The sequence below is a fragment of the Parasteatoda tepidariorum genome, chromosome 1 (assembly GCF_982258835.1).
Source record: "Parasteatoda tepidariorum strain Cologne lab strain chromosome 1, Ptep-v5.0, whole genome shotgun sequence".
NCBI lineage: Eukaryota > Metazoa > Arthropoda > Arachnida > Araneae > Theridiidae > Parasteatoda > Parasteatoda tepidariorum.
In genome coordinates this window covers 82500608-82518229 of record NC_141755.1, presented here as the reverse complement: position 1 = coordinate 82518229, position 17622 = coordinate 82500608, and the positions used below count along the sequence as shown (strand labels likewise).

The 17622-nt window shown below is 29.5% G+C and overlaps 1 non-coding gene across 1 annotated transcript; it reads right to left on the bottom strand.

Annotated features, from left to right (window-relative positions):
- Positions 1 to 7620: 7620 nt before the first annotated feature.
- Positions 7621 to 7692, bottom strand: TRNAH-GUG (transfer RNA histidin (anticodon GUG)). Its single transcript has one exon. It is a non-coding gene; the product is annotated as a tRNA-His (tRNA).
- Positions 7693 to 17622: the final 9930 nt, after the last annotated feature.

The window sequence follows — 17622 nt, the reverse complement described above, 5'->3', positions numbered from 1 at the left end:
GAAAAAAGAAAAAGAAATACTAGATTTGATAACATTCTTGTAAAAAAATTTTATTATCCTTATCTACCTAATCACTGTGTATATTTTTATCCTAAATATTTTGATGTTTGTACTTTTTGCTTCAAGAGATAGCTTAATTAGAGTTAACTTGTCTCGCTCTTCAAAAATATGTTTTTGGAATTTTAAGAGGGATTTAAAATTTTGGAGCACAACAAAGAAGCAATAAAAGTAGAGAAATAATGCAAGCAATGTGTTTTAAGTTATTAAAAATGGTTAAAATATCGGATATTTAAAGGAAAATAAAGGCATGAGAAACTCATATATTGCCTTTAATGTGTCCCTTCGATCAATTAATAAAATTGAGGTTAACAAAAATTTTAGCATTATAAGCACACTAGAAAAAATTTTATACTGATTTTGAAAAAAACCATCAAAATTATTAAGAAATATAGTTATACGGGTGACTATAGTTATACGGTTGACTATAATTATACTATAACTATAGTTAAAGAAATATAACTATAGTTATAAGTTCTTCTCACATGGTGATTTAAAAAAAAGTAAAGTATCAATGAATCAGTATACTGAGAAATACCACAAAATCACGCTCAACAGTGTAAAGTACCGTCACAATTAAAGAGCTTAGTGGAAGTATGCTTGCATGATTTTTATTTCAAATTAGGCCGTGGTAGATAAAATAAGGAAAAGAATTAGTCCCATTTTCTAATAAATTGGTAGTAAAATAGTTCTCATAAAAAAATTTTTCGTTCTAAAAATATCACTTACCTGGTTCTTCTACTAAGTTTTTTAGTTAATATAGCTAAAATAATTTCAGTTTTTTTTTAAATCTAATATTATTTGTTGCCCTTTTTGGGGGCTTAACGTTATAGAAATAAGCAAAAATCGTTTTTTGTAGTTAATCCATGGAGTTAATCCACTAGACTCCATGAGTTAATCCTATCAGAATAGAAATAAAATGTATTTTGTATCACTTGGCATGCATGATGCTATTGCACGCGTCCAACTTTATGGTAATCAAAATTTACTACTTTCAAGTAATTTTCTCTGGTGCATATCCCTTTCGAGGGACCGTAAAATACTTATTTCCTAAGTATAGATATTAAAACTGCGTACTATTGGTGCCGTTTTAATAATAAGCAACTATATCAATATAATATTTCATACCTAATTAGATAACCCTTCAGCATTTGAGTTTTGTGAAAAAATACATTTGTCAATAAAAAACAACAAAAGACGATTTTTTTTTTTTTTTTTACCTATTGGCAAAAGGGGTCTTGGTTTAGATTTGATGGCGTCCTCACACTTTTCAACTGCAATAATCAAGAGTAATAGTAAACAGTGCGCATGCGTCGTCATTACATGCGTTGCTATGGTGACCGCTACTGTTTGAGAATTTTTTTTAGAATTCTTTTTTTTCACTTTTAATTTCGTTATGCATTAAGTTAGTGAGTTTATTTTCGAGATATGGGACCAGAGAGATCCCATAAATACTTCCTGAGTTGTGAATAAAAGAGAATTTCATCATTTGAACGATATTTTTGTTTTTATTGTTTTAATTAAGAATCGGAAATTCTAACCTACAGTTTAAACTGTATCGTTCTCAATACTAATTCAGGTGAACATCACAAATAAAGAGGGTCACGGTCCCAAAAGTTAGAGTTGAAGCAAGAAAAAAACGATGACAAGGCCTAAACTTACCGAGGTTGAAAAAGCCAAATTTAAAGAACGTAGAAGGGAATACCTAAAGCGTTACACACAGACGGAAAAACGAAGGGATTCCGTTCGGAAACCAAGCACGAACCCTGTCCCTTACAAGAGTACCAAGCGGTTGAGAGACTTGAACCCTACCGAAAAGCGAATGGTGGCTCTCCGAGCCCCATTCATGCAAATACGAGAACTGGGTGTTGATTACCAGTTAGGGATAAAATGATCAATTGTCAATGTACCCAATGACTTGTACAAAACCGTAGACTGTCTTCCAACCAATATAAATGATTCATTCACTATTCGTGTAAAATTGAAAAAAAAGCCTAGCTTCCAAATCATATTTCATGTATGAACTTGTGAATCCGAAACGGGTGTATGATGCAGCTTACAATCTCTTTCAAACACCATTCTACCAATCCGAAAATGTTAATATTGATCTCGATTTTCTGCTCAATGTCCATTCAGTCTTCAAAAGAATTTACACAGAATGTGTCTGAGCTGTATTCAAATATGGCTCCGAAATTGTGTACTACATAGCAGTTCAGGATTAACAGTTAAAGATGTTCAAGATGAAAACAATGAAATTGCTTTTCCAAAAAAAAAATTAGACAGCAACCATTTTGCCAATGAGTAGCGGTGATCACAATTCTTTTTTAAAATAATTTTTTAGTTATTCAACTAATTGGAAATTGACGAGCTATCCATAAAGATATAAAAATACGTTTACGCACAAAAAAAGAATAAAAACTTTAACTGTGATTTACTTATCTTGTTCTGTTTTTCATCTTTTTTATTATTATTATTATTATTATTAATTAAATCTTGCTCTTGTTTTTAATTTTAAGAAATTTGGATTGATAATAATTCACGAGAGTTTTCGCTATTTGTAATATTAGGGGGGACTTTTAGGGAGTTCTAAATACTGAGAGAGACATATACCCACCGTCCCCCCTACCCGCACATGAGGCTTATGTGAGGCCCAATGCTGAAAATTTCAATAAGCGTTTCTGCATGGCAAGCAGAACGGCAACTTTGATACCAAGTGAAACTACTTATTTTTTTTAAAAAAAATAGAACTCTTATTAGAACCTGATAAGGATTTTGGAGCATGACCATTTCTCTGTCTGAATATTTACAAGAAGTGGTGGAAAAAAATTTCTTTTGATTCTTATTCATTAAAATGTTAATTCACTATCTTTGCTACAGCTGGAAAAAATATTTTCTGTAACTACAGAAAAGAGTTGTAGAGTTTTTATCAAAACTGCACCAATTACCATAATTGCATTGGTACATATTACCGTCGGTAGTACAGATTAAATGTCATCTGTGAATGACAATTTTCTACTATTTTCCTGAACAAATTTACCTTTACCCATTAACTTTGCTTTTTAACTCATAGATTATTTTATTTTATTTCAATTAATGCATATTATCAATATTAATTAAGCATTAGGTCAATAATAATATGGCGAGTTTTTACGGTTCCCCGAAACAAATAAGTATCTTTTCTCCATTAACTGTGCTTTTTAACAGATAGATAACTTTTTTTTATTTCAATTAATACATATTAGGCAGCGATGGCTCAGGGGATAGAGTGTTTGCCTTCCAATGAGGCGAACTACGTTTGAATTCCAGCCATTCCGATCGAAATGAAGCTCTCGTGACGTCATAAATCCGTGAATATCAGTTAGGCCGTATTACGAGCTCTTGATGCCGCTCGAAAGTTGTTGTTGTTAATTTACATCGCACTAGAGCTGCACAATGGGCTATTGGCGACGGTCTGGGAAGCATCCCGGAGGATGATCAGAAGACATGCCATCACAATTTTGATCCTCTGCGGAGGGGATGGCCCCCCCCCGCTTCGGTAGCCCGACGACCTGCGCGCGAAGTCGAGCACTTTACGGTAGCAAAGTTTAACGAGGACCAATACCGCACACCCTCGGTCCCTACGCAGACTGATCCAAGTGGTCACCCACCCACTCACTGACCGCAGCCAGTGATGCTTGACTTCGGTGATCTGCTGGGAACCATGTCTTAACGATCAGTCCACTGCAGGACGATTCCGCTCGGAACTAAATTCCGATGCGAAATAATTACAAATCCGATCCCGGCAGGTTTAGAGTAAGCGAAATCTAAATTCCGATAGCAGTTTGTTTATTTCAGTGATCAAAATGGCGCTGTTTTCTGTCATTACTACCGATTAAATCCAATCTGAAAAACATTTTTGTAGTTTTTCTTAGCGTGTAACACAAAATTTGATAATTTTAGTTAATTTTTATTTAAAATAGGATATTCTTATAGCTTTCTTAAATATAATTGTGTTTCGATACTTAATTTGCGGCTTATTTTGTTTTACGGATTGAGTTACAAAGAAGAGCTTTTCGTTATCTTCAGAAAGATGATAACTTATCTATTTCATAATTTTATAACCGTCGCCTAATTTTGTGTTTACGACTACTGATGCTCAACTCCGTAGTCTCGTAATTTTAAATCCAACCCAGAAGACAAGGAGAGTCCTGTATCAAGTATTGAGTGAAATTTGCCTCCGTGGAGGACTTTTTGATGGAACTAACCCTCATTTCTGTAACATGGAGCGGAAAACCTCGAAAACCTCCCACGGTTAGCATGACCTCAAGGAGACTCCAGATCTTCTGAGCCACAACGGCTAGGCCTGATTAATAATAAAAAATGATTGCTTATGAAAAAATAATTTCATTGAGATAATGATGAACATTTAGTTGAAATCCAATTACCGCCAAGCAATCTGAAAAACATTTTCGTAGTTTTTCTCTCCGTGCAACGCAAAATTTGATCATTTGAATTTCAACTTAATCACGGTTAAAATAAATTATTTTTGTAACTTTTACAAACATTGTTTTTCGCTGATACTGAAATTGCGAGTTACTTTGATTTTTGGGATGAGTTATAAATATAAATAAAAAAAATATAAAGAGCATCTCGTTATATTCACAAATATAACTGACTGTCTGTCAAAGATGCTAAAAAATGATTCATTATACAAAAAAGACTTCATTACGATTCCTGAACATTAAGCTGGCACTCTTTAAGCGTCAAGCAATCTGAAAGATATTTTCGTGTTTTCCCTTTACGTGCAACGCAGAATATGATTGTTTTCTTTAAAAAAAATTTTAAAAAAACATAAAGGCAGCAATGTTTAAATATTTACACAAATTATGAGTTATTTTATCTTTCTTCCTTGTCAAAGCAAAACAAAATGAAGAGCATTTTATTGAGGGCAATTCATTAGCAGGGTAGATTCATTAGCAGGATAGCTCGCATAGAAGAAAAGAAAACAAACATATCGTTGCCAGATTAATGAATTAGAATTATAGTAATTTTCTACTTGGTCAAAGTTAGTCCCACCTACAAACTCCAATTTCACTGGAATCGTGCGGAATGGCGATTTCGATTCCGGATTCCGATATGCTCATGTTACGGCAAAGTGGATTTTACGAAATTGGCAATCCGATGAAAGCTAGTTTCCGATCGGAATCGTTTCCGAGCGGAATAAAATTCGATGAGTTGGTAATAGGGCCCTTGGATCGAGTATTGGTCGAAATTTGCATTCGTGGAGGACTTTTTGAAGGAGCTAATCCGCATTTGAGTTACATGGAGAGGAAAACCATGAGAACCTCCCACGGTTAGCCTGACGGCAAGGGGACTCCAACCCATGATCCGTCTACCACTGAGAACATCTTATGTCAGCACTATGGCTGGTGCGAGCCGGTGAAATGGTGAGATGGTTACTGACAGTCCTGGTTTGGACTCTTTTTACTTGCTTATTACTGTTTGTTCTTGTTGCAAGCAGTGCACCATCATACGTTAGTGTTAGCATATTGTTAGATCAGCGAGCTTAAGTTCATTCTACAAATCATTTCGGTTTAAATTTTGAAGTTGATATATTCTTAAAAAGGTGAGTTTCATAACAATTCCTTTTTCTTTTTTTTTTCTTTTTTTCAAATGACGATTCTCAAGTCTTGCATTGACGATTCTTTTTTTAAACACAAATAAATCAGGTAACAAATATACGTATACAGGAAATACTACTCAAGAGAGTCTCAAATTACACAATGATCACGTTGTGAGCCATGCTTTCGAAATACACCGGAAACAGTAAGCTGGAAGTATATGCAGTAAAGAGCTTGCAGCGCGCCCTAGTGTTGAAAACACTATCCATATCATGGTAACCAGAAATAAGAAACGAATCTAGAAAACGAAAATTATCGCCAAAAATGCGAGGGATCTTCGATTCTACACTAGAGCCAATTATTTCTTTTACAGAAATACGTTTTAAAAGAATTAATGTAAATAAAAAAAACGCGAGGTATCAGATAAATTTAAAAGTATAAATTTGGTGACGTAGACAACGTGTGCTACCACTTAATGTAGTTCATTGAATATATCTAACATCAACATAAAATATTTTAATGCGGGCAATAAACTCTTTTTGATCAAATAAAATTTAAAACAATGGTCACTCTTAACCAATCAGAAAATTCCATTTCGTTTTCAGCTCATCGTGCTCGAACGGTTTGTCGTAGAATGTTCTAATGTCGCGACCGTGACTATCCTCGTAATTCGAGCTATCTGTGCGTCAAATTTCATCGGTTTGGTGAAGGAGTCTATAAAAGACATTCACACACAGACAGTCTTTCATTTATATATATATATATATATATATATATATATATATATATATATATATATATATATATATATATATATATATATATATATAAGATTTTAATATGTATCATAATAGTAATAAAGATAAAACACTAAAATATACATTGCGTTTAAAGTTATAAATTTTTTTGTCGAAAAAAAAATTTGAAAATTTAAAATTCAAATACTCATTTGATCAATTAGTAAAAATGATATCAAGAAACAATTTGACATAATAAGCACACTATAGAAAATTTTATACTTATCCCTGAAAAAATCCTCAAAATTACCATTTACCAATTTAAACAGTTTAAAATATTCAGATAAATATGAACAGGCATAATTATTTGAATAGTAATGTAATGGGAAGAGCAATGGGGGTAACTATTTTAAACTAAATATTCATTTATGCTTCAACTTTAAAATTATATGGTTTAATTTGAAAAAGCATTTCTTACTAGTAATTTTGAATTTATTTTTTAAAAAAATACTTAAAAGTTTTATAAATCAACACGCAATAGAAATTGCAAAAATTTAAATCAAACTACAATTTTTTTCCTTGTGAAAAGAATTCCCTCATTAAAGGAACAAAAAATATCTGGATTTATTTGTGTATCAAAACAAAATGTGATATTTTTAAAAAGAAAAATTTGAAGCTCAAAAAGGCTTTTTCATCTTCAAATTTAAATGTAAAATATTTTAATTTAACTTATTATGCATTCGCAAGGCAAATCCAGTTCTTACTTTCTCTAATTATAATTTTATTTTATTTTAAAACAGTCGTTGAACCGACTACTCAATTTGGGGCTTACGACTAGTAATGTTCAACTCTGTAGCCTTGTAATTTTGAACTCAATCCAGAAGACAAAGGAACTCCTGGATCAAGTATTGGGAGAAATGTGCCTTCGCGGAGGACTTTTTGATGGAACTAACCCGTATTTGCGTTACTCGGAGATCAAAACCATAAGAACCTCCCTTGGTTAGCTTGGCAGTTAGGGTATTCTAACCCATGATCCGTCTATTATTGAGAATATCTTACGTCAGCACTGTGGCTGTTGCGAGCCGGTTGCGGAATTCGTATCGATCAGACATCCCCGGGAATTTAATAAATAAATTAATAAGAGTAACAATCTGAGGAACGTTATCAGAAATTGTACCTATTATTAAATTCTTTTCTAAATTTTTATTAGAAAAATATAAAACGCTTGCCGTGACCAGGATTCGAACCTGGGTTATTGCGGCCACAACGCAATGTACTAACCACTATACGATCACGGCGTTGGTAACTATCAGAACGTTTTCTTTATCAAATCTATTCGTGTTCAGCAATTTAAGAAAAGGAAAAAAAAAAATAGGTTTTCAGCTTATTGAAGCGAGACAGTGAAATTAACTTTATTCGTTTAGAATTTCGTCCATTTTTTCCCAAGTTGTGGACGAAAAATATATCATTACCACGTGTAACATATTATATTTTATGTAAATCAATATTTAAATAAGGTTTCACAGGAAATAGATATCACCTTAAGTGATACAGCTGGTATTTCATCCTTTGGATAAATTTAATTTTGTTGTAATATATATATATATATACATTGTTACTGTTTATATAATATTAAAATATAGGAAAACTACCAATTTTGACATTCTAAGAAATGTTCATACCCCAGCCTGTTAAAGGAATTTGTAGTTAATTTATATATATATATATATATATATATATATATATATATATATATATATATATATATATATATATATATATATATAACGGTAGGCACTGAACTTTTCGTTCTTCGCTATAGAAGATGCCGGAATTGTTACTCAATTAGCGTTACCCAGTGGGCACCTGTGAACCAAAGTCACGGAGTCGAGCAACGTTACCCACGACATACTGCCACAAACCCGTTCATAGGGTGGGCCACATTCACTCATTCACACAACACAGAGAGAGAAACATCCATGCCCAGAGCGGGATTCGTACCCGCGACCATTGGCTCCGCAGTCAGACACGCTAACCACTCGGCCACCTGGCCGGCTTGTAGTTAAAATAATTTTAAGTTAAGAAGTAAATGTTGTGAGTGAGTGCTCGTCTAAAAACTCATAATTAAGGAGTTAAGGTTTATCTTTTATTTAATTGAGGAGTTCATTATTTATTGTACCTTATTCGTACTATATTATAAGAGAAAAAAATATGATTTATCTTGAAAATAAATTATGTTAAGAACTAAATGTTGGGAGTGAATGTTCGTCTGAGAACTCATAATCAAAGGCTCACGCATTAAGCTCCAATCTTAAAGTTTGTCTTATTTATTTGATGTATTTCTCATGTATTGTTCATATCCCGGTCTATTAAACGAAAGTAGTTATATTTATCGGGAAAACAAATTTAAGTTAAGAAGTAAATGTCGTGTGTGAATGTTCGTTTAAGAGCTCATAAATTTCACTCTTTTTGCCTGCTCATTCAGTTTAATTGCTGTAACAGACAATAATTATACTTTAAGCAGAACTATTTTTATTTTATGAAAATGTGATATTTACCTAACATTGTTTCCGATCTATTGGAGTGAAATATTGCTTTTAGATTACGACAAATACCATCTTTATTTCAATTAAGAAAAACAAACTTCACTTCATCTGGTCTGGAAGTTCTATTTAAGTCGTTCGTTGTTTAAAATGTTTATTTCTGCTGACAAATCGGATAGACAAATGAATTAATCATATATTTTCCTTCTCTTCGAATTAATTATAAGATAAATAAAATTAATTATTCACTTACTTCTATGTTCATTCATGTTTTTTAAAGCGTATTTTTTATTTAAGAATGATAACATTTAAGAGAGTTGTTTTAAAATATTAATATGCTGAATAATAATTTTCAACAAGCGTATTTGTTCTTATTCCGTAAAAGGTCAGAAATTTTCTGTATGCTCTTAAGTTATTTAATAAATCAAAGACTTGATTTCTTAATTTTCTTGATACAGTGTGTAATCTCTATGTGATCATAGATTATGCTTACCAAACTCTGCAATTTTAACTTCATTGGTAAATTTATCACACACTAAGAAAAAAAGTGTGATCAAAACTACCATAATATGGTTACATTTACCGTCTTTCTGGCTCTGTGGGAACACCAAAAAGGTCAATAATTTTTGCCAAAGCTTTCGGTAATGATTTTGGTTAAATTGACCATAAAGTATAGTGTTATAATATGTGATAAAATTTAGTAAATGTTGCAAAATTTTTTAATTTTATCATGATTTCTTAGAGCATGGCAAAAAAGTATTTATTTGTGCAAATTTACTTTTCAGTTTTATATGTTTTACTAAATATGATAATAAGAAGTATAATTTTGATAACCTGAATTTTCGATAAACCGTTACTATAAGAACGGAAAAATTACCAAGTTAATGATTTAAATATCGTATACTTTGGTTTTATTACGAGAATTATGTTTTTCTTTTTCTTTTTTTTTTTAAAGAAAAAAAAACAGAAATGTCATTGCCAAAAAATTTCTGGTAAAATTACCGAACTCTAAGTACGGTAATTTTACCAGAATTTTTTTCTCCCATCATGTTTTACTTATATTTCTTCAATATTTGTTCATATACACAAATAATGTTTCATAAATGCCTTCGTATATCAAAAGATATATCTTATTCAAATTTAAAATTTAATAATTATATCTAATATGGCTAATTCTCAATATTCAATGTAATATATTCTTTAACATACTTTTGAACTAAAAATATATGTAAAGTCAAAAGGTATTTAAGTAAGCAATTTGAATTTAGCTCTAAGTAAGAGGGGTTTATTTTATGAAATTAATTCGTAATAGGATTGTTAGTTTGTAAAATGACTTTTTAAAATTTCTTTTTCATTTTTACGAACATTTTATATGGGAAAACCGAGCTTAGTATTACTATAGCTTGATAGCCAAACAATATAGTTATTTTCAATATGAAATAAGGAAAACCATTCCTTTTCTAAAAAACATATGATTTTGAGAGAATGGAGAGAAATAATTTTCCGTACAGTTTCAATATTTCAACTTTTCAATCATTCTTCTGAGCATAAAGACATAAAAAAATTTCCAAAATCATTCCTAAGATTAAAGGGCACAATTAAAAGAATGAAAATAAAACTCAAGATTAAAAACTCATTCAGAGAAAAAATTAAAAACATCACTTTAGATGCTGTAATTATTGTTTGCTATTTGTGACCCTATACACATTCACTATACACATTCATTAACCACTGATTTACTAAGCACTGAACCAAAATAAGTATCCCAAATCCTATACAATACGCTCAGAAATATAACAAGCTTATATACTGTAAAAAATTCCAGATCAAGTTGCAGTAATCGAGTACTGGTAAGTTAAGGTATAAAATACCAGCACTTTGGGTGCATCATAAGTAAAATCTATTTTACTGCAAAATCCATTTTCACTGTAATATATAACACAACAATTGTTACAATAATATTTATTAAATTAGGAGTGATTCCGTGATTTAACGGTAATTATTTCTGCAAAAATGACGGTATATCAGATTTTTTGTTCCGTAACATATGCTCCAGTAAAAATGGATTTTACGGTAAAAAGTAGCTACCGGCACTCTAATGGTAGATTTAGAAATTTATTGGCAACAATGGTAAAATAGCAATTTATTTTTTCCATATTCAACCTAAACAGTCAAATAACCATTAAATAAATGATATTCAAGCTGTTAAGTGAGAGGGAAAAACGTTTATTTACTGTTTTTTTTCTAATACGGATAAATAACCAGAATTCTATCGATGCCAATTAGGCTTACCTTATAAAGCCATTTTGTTACGTGCAGCTGGGTAGATTCTGTAGCTGGCAGGGTTAATCGGTCAATCTCAAGACCGGCTGAACAAGGGTTCGAATCCTAGCATTGATCCTAAAATGTTTCTTTCATTCCATAGATACATGAAGAGTTTACAGTGGCCTGCACTCTTCAATCGGTGACCATGTACAATAAGAATGCGTAACTATCATTCACACTGTGGAGCGCAGCACCCACAGAGCTCTTATGTCCATTTAAGTTTCATTTTTAGGGTTTAAAAAAGATATTAGTCATAAATGGTTACAAAACCGTATAGTTTTGTTTTCACGGTTTTTTAACCGTACCAGTTGGACTTAAACGGCTTCAAAACCGTAAAGGTATAAAATGTTCCTAACCATAGACTTAATGCTGCCAGGTTATTTACTGAAGCGCCAAGGTAATGATTTTGGTATTATTAACAATGAAAAATGGTTTTATAATCTGAGATAAAAATTAGAAAATGTGACAAAATGGGATAATTTTATTATAATACCTTAGAGCATGGCATGAAAACCATTTATTTAGTAAATATTTCTCTTCAGTTTTGTATTTTTTACTAAACATGTGGTAATAAGAGCTATAATTTTGAAAATCAGTATTTCGCATAAACCATTACCATATGAACATAAAAATTATGAAATGAATGATTCAAATACGGTATATTTATTTTTATTAGCCAGAATTATTGTTTCTCTCTTCTTTTTTTTAAAATCAGAAATGTCATTACCATTAAATGCGGCAATTTTACCAGAATATTTTTTACTCCATCATTTGATGGACTCCTTTTATATTATAAATTCTTCATAGGCTACTGAACTTTTCGGTTCAGAATTGAAAGTAATTTGAATATTTATAGCTTGTGAAAAATAAAAATTAAAATGAAAGTTGATGTTTTCAAAATATGCAATCCTCACCTTCACTGATAAAATATTGACAGACAAACGTACCCTACCGGATGAAAATAAATAAATTACCACATTTGCAAATACCTTTCCTCTCTTTAGTCAATCATATAAATTTTCAATGAAAACTACTTTTGCACAATTTACCATATGAATAAAATTAGTCAAAAATATAATTTCCCTCGCATAAATATCGCATTGTTCATATAGCATAAATCAAATTTCCCTTTTTATGTACAGTCGCGAATTTCCAGATTTCAAAGGGGTAAATCATTCATCGCGAACAAGAATTCCTGCACCACCCATGGTTGACCTGGTCAATTTCAGAAGAAAAAAAAAGCGTCCATCCCTTATCCGCTGATCTGTACAACAAATGGTTAATGTAGTTCAGTGGATCATTTATGAGTTATAACAAATACTCACTCTATTCAGTTGTGTGTCACTAAGGCGGGAGAGAGTTGTGGTGTTGAGAGGAGTTTATCCAACCAGAGTGTCAGGCACAGTTTCACTGCAACGCTAGAGTAGAAACTTTTGAACTTGAATGCTAGCTTTTTGGTTGAATGTCAACAGTTAGTGAGTTTTTTTAGTTGAAGATTGAACTGTCCAGGATGAGTTGGATTTGCGGAAAGGATTAAACTATAAATGGATATTTTTTCAAAAGGTTTTTGATAGCGGCTGTCTCTCTGTTGCAAGTAGGATGTTTTAAATTTACATTTATTTAAATATTTTGTTATTTATATTTTTTTTAAAAGTTTATTTCGTGTCAAAGATTTAATTTTGGATTTTTACTTTGAACTAATAATCGGATTTTAAGTTTTGGATGTTTGAAGATTTTTTTAAAAAAAAAAGATTTTTTTCCATGTTAATATTTAATAAATATAAATAACTAAAAAATATAAATATCAATATAAATATTTAATAAATATATATATTTATATAAATATTTAATAAATATAAATAATTAATAAATATTTAGTAAATATTCAATGCTATTAAATTTTAGTGAAGTATTTATTTCACTTGATTACCAATTTAAAAAAAATATTAATGTGTACCAAATCATAAGAAATTTAATATTTTGGTTTAAGATTTGTGAATTTCCACAAATCTTATTAGTGGAAGTTTTTTTCATTGTTAATATTTAATAAATATAAATAATTAAAAAAATATAAATATCAATATTAAATATATTGATATTTGTATTTAATAAATATAAATATTTATATAAATATTTAATAAGTATAAATAATGAAAAAATATGAATATCGATATAAATTTTTTTATATGAATATGAATATGAATATATAAATATGAATATTTATATAAGTATTTAATAAATATTTAGTAAATATTCAAAGTTGTTAAATTTTAATGAAGTATTTATTTCACTTGATTACCAATTTAAAAAAAACATTAATGTGTACCAAATTTATAAGACATATAATATTCTGGTTCAAGATTTGTGAATTTCCACAAATCTTAGTGGAAGTTTTTTTCAATGTTAATATTTAATAAATATAAATAATTAAAAAAATATAAATATCAATATAAATATTTAATAAATATAATATTTATATAAATATTTAATAAATATAAATAATTAAAAAAATATAAATATCAATATAAATATTTACTAAATTAAAATTTTTATATAAATGTTTAATAAATATTTAGTAAATATTCAATAATATTAAATTTCAATAAACTGTTTATTTCACTTCAATTTTTTAAAAAAAAACATTAATGTGTACAAATTTATGAGACATTTAATATTCTGGTTTAAGATTTGTGAATTTTTCATTCGTATTACAAAATTAACTTTTAATTTTAGTCTGATAAAATCATTAGATTAGTTTTAAGAAAAGGAAGTTCCTCCAAGTAAATATTTTAATAAATATTGTATTGCCTTTAGTATAAACGATTAAGTTTCTTAAAATGAAAAATACATTAATGTGTATCAAATTTAACTACCAAATACACATATTTTTTTTATTTGCATCTATAATTATTATTAATGAAAATAAAAATTTTCGAAGCAGCGAAAAATATTTTTAAAATATTGAGTTATAAAAATATAATTTCATCAATATCATATATAAGCACGAAAATGTAATTAATTAATGTTGTTTTTAGTGTACTAGATTAAATAATTGTATCAATTTTAATACAAAACAGTTATTTTTTTTTGTACTTATATAATAAAAAGTAAACAGTGCTGAACAAATAAAAAGGCTATAGTTTTGAGACAACAGAAAACATTTGATTGATAACAATTTGATAACTTCTAAAATTATAAAGTTCACTTAAATGATAAAAAATTAAAGAAAAAGAAAAACTATAATTTCGATGAAAAGGAATAATATATATATAGGAACATAAACATTTCGCTAGTTATTTTGTATATATTTTATTAATTTAACAAATTACATCAAGTTTAAAACCATATAATTACTTTTTGAATAATTAAAAATATGTTAATAGATACAATTAATATAAATCGAAAAAGTTTTTAACAATTTATAAATTATGAAATGTATAAGAACAGTAATATCATGAAAGATATTCTTTTTTAAAGTATATTATATAGCTTGCACCGGGAAAAATGCCTTAATTGTGCTTTATATAGCTGAAAGATTTACGCAGACTGCTTTAAAAATAATAAAGGGAATTTATTTCAGAAATGATTTGAAAAAATGATGAAAATTTAAAAATCAATCTATCATTTCTTAGATTAAACTTTCGATACATAAAATCAGAATTACGTAATTTTTCTACTATTTAGAAGCTTTCGTAGAAGTTAAAAAGACCTTAACACCGCATATCTATCAGTCTTAAGAATCTGCCCTATTTTAAAATTTTGTGGGAGTTTTAATCCTCTCTCAATAACATTTCTGTGAGGTAAATTAGATAAAGAGACACTCCCTACTTCAGTAGACTAATATGAGTTCAGTGTTAACAACGCTCCTAAATTTCGTATAAATTTATTACTGCTGCTAAAATTTTAAAAACATATGTATAGTTTCGGAGAAATTTAATAAATTGAAGTATCGCTATTTGCATAATTTATTTCATAACCATCGTTGGATAGCCGACCCAAATTTGAGTTTGCTACTACCAGTGCTAAATTCCGTAGCCTTGCAATTTTGAACCCAATCCAGAAGACAAGGAAATCTTGGATCAGTATCCCCAGGGGTATTTTATTTTATTTTATAACCGTCGTTGAACAGTCGACCCAATTTTATGGGCTTACGACTACTAATGTTTAACTGCGTAGCCTTGTAATTTTGAACCCAATCCAGAAGATAAGAGAACTCCTGGATCGAGTACTGGGAGAAATTTGCCTTCGCGGAGGACTTTTTGATAGAGCTAACCCGCATTTACGTTACAAGGAGAGGTAGATCACGAGAACCTCCCATAGTTAGCCTGACGCAGGGGGACTCTAACCCATGATCCGTCTACCACTGAGGATATTTCACGTCAGCTCTGTGGTCGGTGCAAGCTGGATGCGGAATTCTATCGACTGTGATTCGAACCCGGTTCGCCTCATTGGAAGGCGAACGCTCTGTCCCCTGAGCCATCACTGCTCCCCCAGAGGTATTAATTTGTTATGGGAAATTGGAAGACTATGTGACCCCGACATAATTTACATGCACCAGTCACCATTTATTACACGGGGATTCTTCAGCCGGCTGAATTCGAACTCCCGTTTTCACAAACACGAGTCCTACGCCCTACCAGCCGGGATATGCAGGCCCTTTATTTACAAAAATTGAAAAATGTGCAAAACGCAAAATGACACTCCGAAAAAAAAGCATCGTCAAAACTTCCATAATAAGTTAAAATTTACCGTATATATAGCTTTATGGGAGCACCAAAAAGCTCTGAAATTTTTACTGAAGAGCTTTGGTAATCATTTTGGTAAAATTAATAATGAAGTAAGATTTTATAATATTCGATAAAATGTGGTAAAATTTGGTAGTTTTATCATATCTTAGAGAGTGGTAACAAGGTCATTTATTCGGTTGCATTTACTTCTAATTTTTATATTGTTTACTAAATGTGTGATAATAAGGTCTATATATCCGAAAGCTAGAATTTTCCGTATATCGTTACAATATGAACAGAAAAATTGCCAAAGCAATGATTTAAACATCGTATATTTTAGTTTTATTAACCAGAATTATGCTTTTCTTGTTTTTTGTTTTTTTCCACCAGAAATGACATTTCCAAACAGTGCGATAGTTTTACCAGATTTCTTTCTTCGTGGGGAAAAGAATAACCTGATTAACTTTTGATCTTATGAATTAATTTTTACTCATAAAAGAACAGTCTCATTGTTTCAATGATCTAATTTTAAATCAGCTAAATAACTTAAGTTGAAGATATTTTAAGAGATGCAAAATCAGATAGGAAATCATACTTAATCTGAATAAAAATGCCTTTTTTTCGTTGGACTAGGATTTTTCAGCCTCTAAATATAGGGGTAACCAAAATCTGAAAAATAGAGTATACAATTTTAACGCCCTAAAGTTAATTTCCCTTTTTGTTTAATTTACTATATCTCTGGAATTATTTCAGTGAATCAAACAGTTTTTTCTCACACTGCTATAAAACAAGTTTACTCAAAGGTAATATTGTGTGTTTTATTACTGAATTTAATGATGGTCGAAAAATTTTTGAGTAGTAAGATATTCTAATTTTTACATCTTTTCAAATTACTCAGTTTTAAATTAATCATTTAACTTTTAAAGTAACATGCCTTAAAATGGTGTACAAATGTGTGCACTTTACTTTTCAAATATTTTCTACCATTATTAAACTAAATAATTACCAAATATATTTTACATTATACTAACTTTGAGTAAACGAGTTTTAAAATCGCTCGGAATTTTTTTGTTGTTGATTTCCTTGAATAGTTCCCGAGACATTGCAAATAAGCAAAAGCTGAAATTATTAAATTATTAGGTGGTTATATGTTATCACAGATCCTCACATACTTCGTCTGTCAATAGTGTATATATAAATATATATATATACATATAATATATATATATATATATATATATATATATATATATATATATATATATATATATATATATATATATATATATATATATATATATATATATATATATATATATATATATATATATATATATATATATATATATATATATATATATATATATATATATATATATATATATATATATATATATATATATATATATATATATATATATATATATATATATATATATATATATATATATATATATATATATATATATATATATATAAACTGCATATGGAGCTATCCCTGAACCAAATAAGGTATCAGGTATCTAAATTACCGTTTTTAGGATGAAAAGTTTATGAAGAAACTTTTTACTTTCCTGAAAGAAATAATAAAAGCCCAGTTTGATATCTTGGTGATACCAAATCAAATTACTGA